At 44.1% G+C, this 11128-nt stretch overlaps 1 protein-coding gene across 3 annotated transcripts in view; it reads right to left on the minus strand.

Annotated features, from left to right (window-relative positions):
- Positions 1 to 8061: 8061 nt before the first annotated feature.
- akap12b (A kinase (PRKA) anchor protein 12b) overlaps positions 8062 to 11128 on the minus strand; it is an 88903-nt gene continuing 85836 nt past the window's right edge. For all 3 annotated transcript variants that reach the window (XM_080200108.1, XM_080200109.1, XM_080200110.1), the window contains one exon: positions 8062 to 9544. The gene's annotated coding sequence lies outside the window, so the exon portion shown is untranslated. The remainder of the gene's footprint in view (positions 9545 to 11128) is intronic.

Below are 11128 nucleotides of genomic sequence, written 5' to 3' on the forward strand. Positions count from 1 at the left end.
TTCGATTCCTGGCTCAGTCACTGTCTGTGTGGAGTTTGCACATTCTCCTCATGTCTGCATGGGTTTGCTCCGGTTTCCTCCCACAGTCCAAAGATGTGCAGGTTAGGTTGATTGGCCATGCTAAAATTGCCCCTTAGTGTCCTGAGATGCTTGGTTAGAGGGATTAGCGGGTAAGTGTGTGGGATGTGGGGGGTAGGGCCTGGGTGGGATAGTGGTCGGTGTACACACGATGGGCCAAAGGGCCTCTTTCTGCACTGTAGGGTTCTATGATTCTGTGATACATTTGTTTGCATTTATTTTTACCTTCCATTGTTCTGCTTACTTAAATAACTTGACCAGCTCATTCTGTAATTTGGAGCCACTTCCTCTGCTTCCAGAATCCCTCCTCAGTTAATATCAGTAGCACTTCACATTGAATTTCTGAATCTACATTACTGGAGAGGTCTCAGTTCCCTGTCCTGCTCATTTTTGACTCTTCAACTAATTCCTAGAGTTTCTACTTTTAGAGAGGAACCTCCTTGCCTTTGCTATCTTGGGGTGGGGTTTCCTCCAGTCATATACTTAGCTCCTTCTGCCACATTCCAAAGTACCAGCCCCCCACCTCCACTCCTGGAGAGTCTGGTGTGGCCACCCTCTTTGGTATTCTGTGCTTCCCTCTCTTTTGGCCACTCGTATCTATTTTGGACCCAACTTTTGTTCATGCACTTGGAACCTTTGCACCATGAATCTTTCGTTATTTAGTCACTTCTGTCCGATCACCACAGACCTTTCCTCTGGCCTCCCGCATGTGATACAATATTGACACAGGTTCTAAATGGCTTCTGTGAAGCAGGCAACCAACCTAATTCCCAGCTTACCCTCAGACATGTGACTGTATTGGGGATTGCATTGACAGTTCCTCAATATTTTACCAGGCCTGTGCCACCACTGTGAAGAAAATGCTACCCATTAAGTTTCTCCATAGATGTCAGCTGATTGTTTCCAGTGTTTTCTGTTATTTTGTTGGAAGTGAATGTATTCATGATGTTTGCTTGTGAGCTTCTGGGGGTTCAGTGGCACTCAGTACCTGACACAGTGGGACCTAGTATTGGTGGATATTCACAGATCCACACCATGTACTTTGACCACCTTTGTGTGACCCCATCACTTTACCTCTGGGGTCTCTCATCAATCTTCTGCCTCTGGCACTTGTATTACCAGGCCTCCAGCTGGCAAGTAAGAGCCATTAGTAAAGAATTGGGTTGAATTTTAATGTCTGTGACAAATGTTCTTGGCCTCTTTAAAGACATGAAAGAGTTACAGCATCCACATTATTTCTAGAAAGGTTTGTGACTGGAAGTGAAGACTTAATTCAACTACAGCTGCCAGAATATGGAACTGAGTTAGAAATTTATTTTAACCAATGAGTACCCATGATGAATGGAATCTAAAATTTTCCCCATATACACACACAAGAAAAGAATCATAGAATCCCTACAGTGCAGGAGGCCAGTTGGCCCATTGAGTCTGAATACCACAATCCCACCCAGGTCCTATTCCTGTAACACCACATATTTACCCTACTAATCCCCCTGATTAGTAGAAAAGATTAAGGCTCATGGGATACAAGACCAGGTATCCAGATGGGTGGAGAACTGGTTTGCTAAGAGGAGACAGAGAGTAGAAGTGGAGGGGTCCTTTTCTAGCTGGAGGTCTGTCACTAGTGGTGCGACCTCTTCTCTTTGTAGTATATATAAATGACTTGGAAGAGGGAGTAAGTGGTGTGATCAGCAAATTTGCAGATGACACTAAGATGGCTGGATTGGCGGGCAGTGAGGAGCAGTGTCTGGCAATACAACGGGATATTGATAGGCTGGTATATTGGGCAGATATATGGCAAATGGTGTTTAATCCGGATAAAAGTGAGGTGATGCATTTTGGCCGGAATAATGTAGGGGGGAGTTATATGATAAAGGGTAAGCCAATAAAGAGTATAGAAATGCAGCGAGACCTGGGGGTGCAAGTGCACAAGTCTTTGAAGGTGGCAGTATAAGTGGAGAAGGTTGTGAAGAAAGCCTATGGTATGTTAGCCTTTATAGGAAGGGGTATAGAATATAAGAGCTGGAGTCTAATGTTGCAGTTGTATAGAACGTTGGTTAGGCCGCATTTAGAGTACTGTGTCCAGTTCTGGTCGCCTTACTACCGGAAGGACATGGAGACTCTGGAGAGAGTGCAGAAGAGGTTTACCAGGATGTTGCCTGGTATGGAAGGACTGGGTTATGAGGAAAGATTGAGCAAATTGGGGCTGTTTTCCCTTGAAAGACGGCAACTGAGGGGAGATCTAATAGAGGTATATAAGATTATGAAGGGTATAGATATAGTAAACAGAGGTAAGCTATTTCCTATGTTAGAGACACACAAGGAGCCATGGGCTTAACGTGGGGGAGGTATAACACAGATATTAGAGGGAGGTTTTTCACACAGAGGGTAGTGGGGGTATGGAATGCTCTGCCAAGTAAGGTGGTGGAGGCAGGCATGCTGGAGTTGTTTAAGAGTAACTTAGGCACATGAGTGGGTTGGAGATGGGAGGATATAGGAGATTGCTTTAAATAAGGTTCATTAGCATTGGGACGTCCCTGGTAATGTAAAAGGATGTGGCATGATAATAATGTTTTTCTCTTTTAATTCACAGGTTTTAAGTCGGTCTGCCTTGTTGCCCAACGAGGGGCATACACGTGATGGGTCATACTTGGGCTGCTCTTGAATGTTCAAGAGTAGCCTAGTGCTTCATGTTGTTAGTGTGTGCTTAAACTGGACCAGATGCTGGGCAACACGACAGCTGTGACTATCACTGTTTGCTGTGCAGACACATGGATTTGGGCCAGTGTCTTTAGGAGTCTTTGGATTTGGGAGTTTGCACATTCTCCCCGTGCTTGCATGGGTTTCCTCCCACACCCCAAAGATGTGCCATTAGGCTGACTGGAGGTAATAAATTGTCCCTAAATTAGTTTCCCTCAATGTGGAATGCCATAAACAATAGACAAGGGTCATGGGTGGAGGGGGGGACTGGTAATGTTAAAATGGCGGCATGGGCTCATTGGGCTGAAGGGCCTGTTTCCTGGGCTGTTTTTGTTCTTTGTTCTTGACACTAAGGGGCAATTTAGCATGGCCAATCAACCTAACCCATGCAGACTCCACACAGTCACCCAAGGCCAGAATTGAACCTAGGTCTCTGATGCTGTGAGGCAGCAGTGCTAACTATTGTGCCACCTTTGTTTCTTAGGCTATGACCAAACTTTGATGCATTTTTACTGCTTGTGACTCCTTAACATTTCATCTGCTTGAAACTTAACTAGAGAAATTGTTTTCCTCTCCCTATTTAAAATTATAGAATCCCTGCAGTGCGAGGGTGAGAGTCTTACACAGATTATTCCAGGCTAGTGAATGTAACATGTTCCTTTTCTCTGGCTCTAACTAGGCGTCATGATGAATAGAAGTCCCAAGTGTCCATAGGAACCTTCCATTGGAATGCAAGCTTGATTCCCTCGTTTTAACCTTGCACATGAGAATCTCAGGTCTCTTCAGGCTGAGGGATTTTGAGCATGCGATTGAGTGAGCAGGGACAGGGATGATGAATTTGACCAAGCACTGTGGTTGTTTTCCAAGCATCAGATTATTGGAGTCATTGAATAGAAACTTTCAGCTTGTAACAGCCACTGTGGAGGTGTTCACAACTCGTGTGTTGTGTTGACATATGGCAAATGGTGAGGAGGCTACAAAGAGTGTACAGAGGAATATAGACAGGTTAAGTGAAAGGACAAAAATTTGGATAATGGAATATAATGTAGAAAAATGTGAAGGTATGCATTTATTTTACCCCCAGAGGATTGGGTTGGGTTGGCCAACCAATAGAAAGCAGAAAATGGAGAAGAATGAGAAGTGACCTTAAGACAGGATTCTCAACAGGATAGACAGTGAGGGGTTCCCCCTGTGGAGAGTCTGGAAACCAAATGGCATATTCTCAGGGTAGGGGGTTGCCCATTTGGGATGAGGAGGAATTTCTTCAGTGAGAGTTGTGCATCAGTGGAATTCTTCACTCTGAAATATGGGCACAGTTGAGATAGATTTTTAATCAGTAAAGGAATCGAGGGTTAGGGGGAATAAGGCAGGAAAGTGAAGTTGAGCATTATCACAGCAGTTCAGTCATGACTGAGTGGGAGAGCAAACTTGATGGGCTGAATGGCTATACATCTTGCTTCCATCTTTGCTCAATGAATGCATATATGGCACTTTTGGCTATATCAAAACTTCCAAACAGTCTTTCACATATTGCAATCAGGACCAACTAGATTTCTTGTGCTACAGCCACAGAAACCATGGAGAAAAAGCCAATAAATTTAGTTGAAATTTAACGGGGCAGTTTAAATTGATCGCAGTGAAAGCAAAATGCACTATAAACTGAATAAATGCAGAGCAATACGAGGTGACACATTTTGGAAGAAATAATGTAGGGGGGAGTTATACGATGAATGGTACGCCTGTTAAGAGTATAGAAACGCAGAGGGACTTGGGGGGGTGGGGGGGTGCAAGTACACAAGTCCTTGAAGGTGGCAGTACAGGTGGAGAAGGTGGTGCAGAAGGCTTATGGTATGCTTGCCTTTATAGGAAGGGGTATAGAGTATAAAAGCTGGCATCTAATGTCGCAATTGTATAGAATGTTGGTTCAACTGCATTTAGAGTACTGCATCTAGTTCTGGTCACCTTACTACCTGTAAGGACATGGAGACCCTGGAGAGAGTTGCCAGGAGGTTTACCAGGATGCTGCCTGGTATGGAACAAGAAGGCGAATGGTATGCTGGAATTGGTATGATCAAGAAGGCGAATGGGATGCTGTCCTTTCTAGTGAGGGGGATAGAATATAAGAGCAGGGAGTTCTTGCTGCAACTGTACAGGGCACTGGTGAGGCTGCAGCTGGAGTACTGTGCAGTTTTGGTTGCCGCACTTGCACAAGGATATTTTGGCCTTGGAGGGAGTGCAGAGGAGGTTCACTAGGCTGATACCGGCGATGAGGGGGGTTAGATTATGACGAGAGACTAAATAGACTGGGTCTGTACGCGGAGTGCAGAAAGATGAGGGGGGATCTTATGGAGATGTATAATGAAGGGGATGGATAGGGTAGAGGTAGAGACATTCTTCCCACTCAGAAAGGACAGCAGGAATGATGGGCACAGCCTCAAGCTAAGTTGGGGGGGGCGGGGGTTGCAGTTTAGAATGGCGTTGAGGAGGAACTTCTTCACTCGAAGGGTGGTGACTCTCTAAATCTCGCTAAATATATTTAAGACATGGGTAGATAGGTTTTTGGTAGCCAAGGGAATTAAGGGTTATGGAGAGAAAGCAGGAAAGTGGAACTGAGCCACTTCAGATCAGCCATGATCTTATTGAATGGCAGGGCAGGCTTGAAGGGCTAGATGGCCTACTCCTGCTCCCATTTCTTATATTCTTATGGAAGAACTGAGCCATGAGGAGAGATTGGGCAAATTGGGGCTGTTCTCTTTATAAAGACAGAAAATGAGGGGAGATCTAGTAGAGGTGTATAAGATTATGAAGGGTATAGATAGTGTGAACAGCAGTAAGCTTTTTCCTAGGTTGGATACAAAAATTATGAGGGGGCCACGGGCTTAGGGGTGGGGGGGGGCAGCAGCGAGGTATAATTTGGATGTTAGAGGGAGGTTGTTCACAGAGGGCTGTGGGGGCCTGGAACACATTGCCAAGGAGGGTGGTGGAGGTTTACTTAGATAGGCACATGAGCAGACTAGAGATGGAAAAATACAGGAGACTGTTCTAAATAAAGATCAAGAGCCTTGGGACATTCCTGGGAATTGATTCTTCTGAACCTTCCAACATATTTTATGGCTCACTTGTCTTACTTCTGAGGATTCTGTGAATGTCGGTATAAGTTGCGCATGATTATTGATTTCTTTTAATCCACAGGTGATTTGGTCCACCTTGTTGTCCAACAGGGGCATACGCATGGTGGGTCATGTGAGGGCTGCTTTTGGACATTGCTTCGTGAGTTGCCTAGTGCTTCATGTCATTAGCATATGCTTAAACTGGACCATCTGACAGGCATCATGACAGCCCAGTGACTATCACTGTTTGCTGTGCAGATACAAGGATTTGGGCCAGTGTCTGTGGGAGTTTGCACTTTCTCCCCATGCTTGCATGGGTTTTCTCCAGGTGCTCCAGTTTCCTCCCACACCCCAAAAACATGCTCTTAGGCTGATTGGTGTTAACAAATTGTCCCTAAATTAGTCTTCCCTCAATCTGGTTATGGTTCCTTTATTGTAGAGTCTAATAGGTGCAAAGGTCAATGCATCTAACCAACACATCTTTGGACCGTGGGAGGAAATGCACACAAAGGGAGAACACAGACTCCACAAGGTTACCCAAGCCAGGAATCAAACCGGGGCTGTGATGCAGCAGTGCTAACCGCTGCACTGCCCTTGAAAGCAGAGACATGAAACACTGACCATGTGCCTCATGCTCTAGCCTTGAATGTTAACAAAGACAGTTTTGCATCTCATCTTCCCTGTTGTGACTCAAGCTGTGGCAGAGCCAGCAGCTTCCCAAGTACTTCAGGTGTACCTGTGTACATGTAACAGCTTGGGTATATTCACTCCTCACCTCCCACACTACCCCCCCCACCCCACTTGGTGTCTCCAGAGGTTCAGAGCACAAAGGAACAGGAGCAGCAGTAGCTAAGTGGCAGAATCAGCAACCACAACTGAAAGGAGGAATTAATTACCATTTACATAAAATATTGCAGCCCAACAGGATCCCATAAAAATCCCAAAGTGATGACCGACCAGTTGGTAACAATCAGGAGAAAGCTGCCACGGGTTCCTGCTGCCTTCAGTCTAGAGCAAAAGTGTTGGAAGGGGAGTGAAAAGTGAAGCCCCCTTGTAAACCACTTGCTGCCATTAAGCAAGATCTCAAACATGGAGAAGTCAGGAGCAAGTGGGAAGGATGGGACGGGTGGTACAGTTGGGAATGAATAGGGAGTCTGTACTGAAGTCACCCAGGTTACTATAGAATCACAGGTTTCCACCAAAAGACCAAGCCTCCTCCATCACTACTGGCATAGTAGAGAATGTTACTATGAAGCCAAACTATAAATTAGGGCATTTAGAGCAAGAGGCATAGGAAAATAAAGATTATACTTAAGAACCAAGGTGGGTGAAAAGATAAAAAAAGGACAGCAAAATCATTTGTACCTATTAGAGTAATTTCCATCATCCAATGTGCCTTACAGACGGGAGGAAAACAAATAAATGCCAACTGATCACGAGAACTAGGAGGACAGAAAGCTTGGTGAAAAATAGTTTAAGTCTTGGGAGAGAAGTTGGGGGTCTGTTTGGTCCAAAATTTGAGGGTGGCATGGAGGGGAAGTTAGGCAGAAGGCTGGTCATTAGAGAAAGGGAGATTCATTAGACACAGAGGTCACGCTTAAAATCCCTTTTTTTGCCCAAAATGTCCCTTTTCTGTGTACCATGGTTACTGGTATAATAATCACTCAAAATAGTTGGGGGACCCAGGGGGGAGGCTCAATCAGTTACAAGGCTGCAATGAACAACCTGAAAAAGGGTGTTCATTAGTACCTTTCAGAAAGGGAATTGAATTAATACAAGAGGGTTACAGGGAATGAGCTGGGAAGTAGGACTCGGGCATAAATGGGCTGAATAAAATAACATTGTTTAGAACAGTGGACTAATCTTCTGGACCTAGGTTTGATTCCCAGCTTGGGTCACTGTCTGTGCTGGGTCTGCACCTACTCCCAGTATCTGCATGGGTTTCCTCAGGGTGCTCCAGTTTCCTGCCACACAATGTGCTGGCCATGATAATTTCTCCCTCAGTGTACCTGAACAGGTGCCAGAGTGGCGACGAGGGGATTTTCACAGTAACTTCATTAGTGTTAATACAAGCCTACTTGTGACTAATAAATACTTTTAAAATGCTACCTCACAGCAAACATTAGTCAGCTTATCACAGCAGATGCACCATGTACAATAAGGAAAACACAAGTTAATGCTAATATTACTTTATTTGTAGAAGTTTTAATTATTCCAATATGGCTTTATAGATACACAGGTAATACAATTTGTACAAATGTCAATTCACATTCAGTTATAAAAGCACAGCAGTGTTAATAAGAGCAGCAGTGGACTCTCGGTCACAGATCCTGCTCTAGTTAAATTCATGCGGTAAATCAGTGTACAGTAGTTACTGTTTGTTAACCTGACCATTTACTGTAAACTACATTAACACAAGACAGGAACTGTACAGTGAGTGTTACAGGTTGGGGTGTTGGTTTATGAATGGAGAGAGGGAGGGAAGTGTGCTGGACAGGGCTAACTAACCTGAACAATCAGTTTCAACATTGCTTCAATGCTGTTCAGTTAGTAAGAAACACGTTGAGGTGGAGCAGTGAGGAAGGGTCACATAGGCCAAAAAGGAAACATCTAAAACAGGAACATTACAATGATATGTTGAGCATTAATTGTACACAATACCAAGGCACATCTTGGAGGTTATGAAAGTCCAAACAAACCTTGAATAGTAACCAAATTTAATGCATCTTTTCACAAACAGGTTTCCAAGCGAGCCTGACCTCCTCTAACACAACTCCCGCAGCCAATTTAGCACCAATCTCCCACCAGTCAAAAGATGATTGCATTTCATCCTCTTAGAACATAGAACAGCCCTGACATAACCAGGAGCTCGGCTTAGCCACATTGACGACTCAACAACAATGAAAAATGCATTAAAATTATCTTTATTCCCATAAGGAGGCATTTAATTCTCAAGTCATTCCTTTAAAAGATTGGCTTTGCCAGGGCTTTTGAACACGTCAATATTTTAGTCACCTTGGTGAGGCCTGTTTCATTCTGTATCTGGGGTAAAGGCAGCTTTAGTCATGCAAATTAAATTAGGAAATATCAGCTGTAGCCTGTAGTAGCTGCATAATGAGAATTTATGTATTTCTATGGACTTCTTTCATTCGAGATTGCTGTAGGTTTAAGCTGTCACCTCAGGAATACTTCATTGAGCATCAAGTATCAAACCCTGGACAGCTTGAGTATATTTGCATATCAATCCAAAGTGATTAACCTAAGGAAAAGACTTTTGTGTTTAGGATATTCTTAGAATTACATTTCACGTTAAAATAAAACAATCAGGAAGCATCTTCTCTAGCCCCATGAACAAATACCCCAACCCCTTCCTCGAACATTCAGGCACCATCTTCCTGCTCACAGGATCTGAAGCAAGCAGGAAAGGGCATTAGTTCAACAACTGACATCACATTTACCATGAGGACACAGGGCCAAAAGCAAGAAACTGTTACATTAAATAACTAGGACAGCGTAGATATAGCTCTCGAACTGATTCGGGATTGTCAGTCAACAGGACACAACAGTGGTACTTGGTCTTGTCACAGTAGAGTTGTGCGATATTCCTACAGCCTCGCCACCTTCACATTGTTTTTCACAAAAGTTTGTTTGGAGTTCTGTAAATGCACACATACACAATTAACATTTTAAGCTGTTTGGGGCGGGGGGGTGGTGGTTGTTAGCTCAGTTGGCTAGTGTGGTGCACAATAATGCCAAAATCATCCCTGTACCAGTTGTTAGTTCATGGAGGCTTTGAACTTTGAAACATAGAAACAAAAGATAGGAGCAGGAGCTGGCCATTTGGCCCTTCAACCTTGCTCCGCTATTCATTGCAATCATGGCTAATTGTCCAACTCAACAGCCTAATTCTGCTTTCTCCCCATAACTTTGATCCAGTTTGCCCCAAGTGCTATACGAACCACCTCTTGAATACATTCAATGTTTTGGCATTAACTATTTCCTGTGGTAATGAATTCCACAGGCTCGCCACTCTTTGGGTGAAGAAATGTCTCCTCACCTCTATCCTAAATGGCCTATCCCAAATCCTCAGACTGTAACCCCTGGTTCTGGATTGCCCCACTATTAGGGACATCCTCCCTGCCTCTACCTTGTCTAATCTTGTTAGAATTTTATAAGTCTATGAGATCCCCCCTCATTGTCTGAACTCCAGTGAAAACAATCCTAGCCCAGTTAATCTCTCTTCATGCATCAGTCCATCGTCCCTGGAATCAGTCTAGTAAACCTTTGCTGCACTCCCTCGAGAGCAGTGTCATATGACAACAGGAAATGGCATGAATGAGTACAGGTCAGTTTCTGGGCAGGCCTCATAGGAGGTCAATTCCACAGATCTTAACATAAAGCAGCATTAACATTCCGAAGATGTTATTGCAGCCAAAAAAAAAAATCACGGAAGGGCAAATTATGAAATCGCAAAATTCCAGATTGCTGCAACAACTTGGGACTCAGCTGGTCAGACAGCCCAAGTGACATTATTTAACTGTCACCAACATCTGCAATGACCTGTCCTCCTTCAGCAGAGGGAAAATCCCACTTGATGGGACTGTGCAAAATCCCTCCAGTGCAGAAGAGGCCATTCAGCCCACTGAGTCTGCACTGACTGACAAGCCCATTCCCTATCCCTGTAACCCAGCAGTCTGATCACTCAATAATCCATCATTTATCAGTGATCAAGGTGGTCACTAGGAGACCTTAAGGACCAGGTGGAAGGCAATCTTTTAAGCAACATAAGCTTGCTCTGTGTGATGGGACTTTTCCAAGAATTTGGCATTCAAAACAGAAATGTTGTTAGATCAATAATGAAACAAACAAGAGTTTCCTCATTCTCCTGTTTATGCATCATTGTCCAAACATCCTACTCTAAATCAGACCCGATCATTAGCAGCAGGAACAGGAGTGACAGCAAGTGCATTCCAAGTAACTTTCAAACCACTTAAGCAGTCTCTTGTGTTCAAGTCAGAGGTTCACAGCATGGAAACAAGCCTTTTGGGCCAATTTGAACATGCTGCCCCTTTTTTTTTTTAAACCCCCTAAGCTAGTCCCCAGTTGCCTGGTGTTTGGCCCATACCCCTCTATACCCATCTAACTGTCCAAATGCTTTTCAAAAGACTAAAATTGTACCTGCCTCCATTACTGCCTCTGGCAGAGAAGTTTTGAAAAACAGCAAGTGCCAACTGATTTCA

Source organism: Carcharhinus amblyrhynchos, chromosome 12 (genome assembly GCF_965287045.1).
Source record: "Carcharhinus amblyrhynchos chromosome 12, sCarAmb.v2.hapA, whole genome shotgun sequence".
Taxonomy (NCBI): Eukaryota; Metazoa; Chordata; class Chondrichthyes; order Carcharhiniformes; family Carcharhinidae; genus Carcharhinus; species Carcharhinus amblyrhynchos.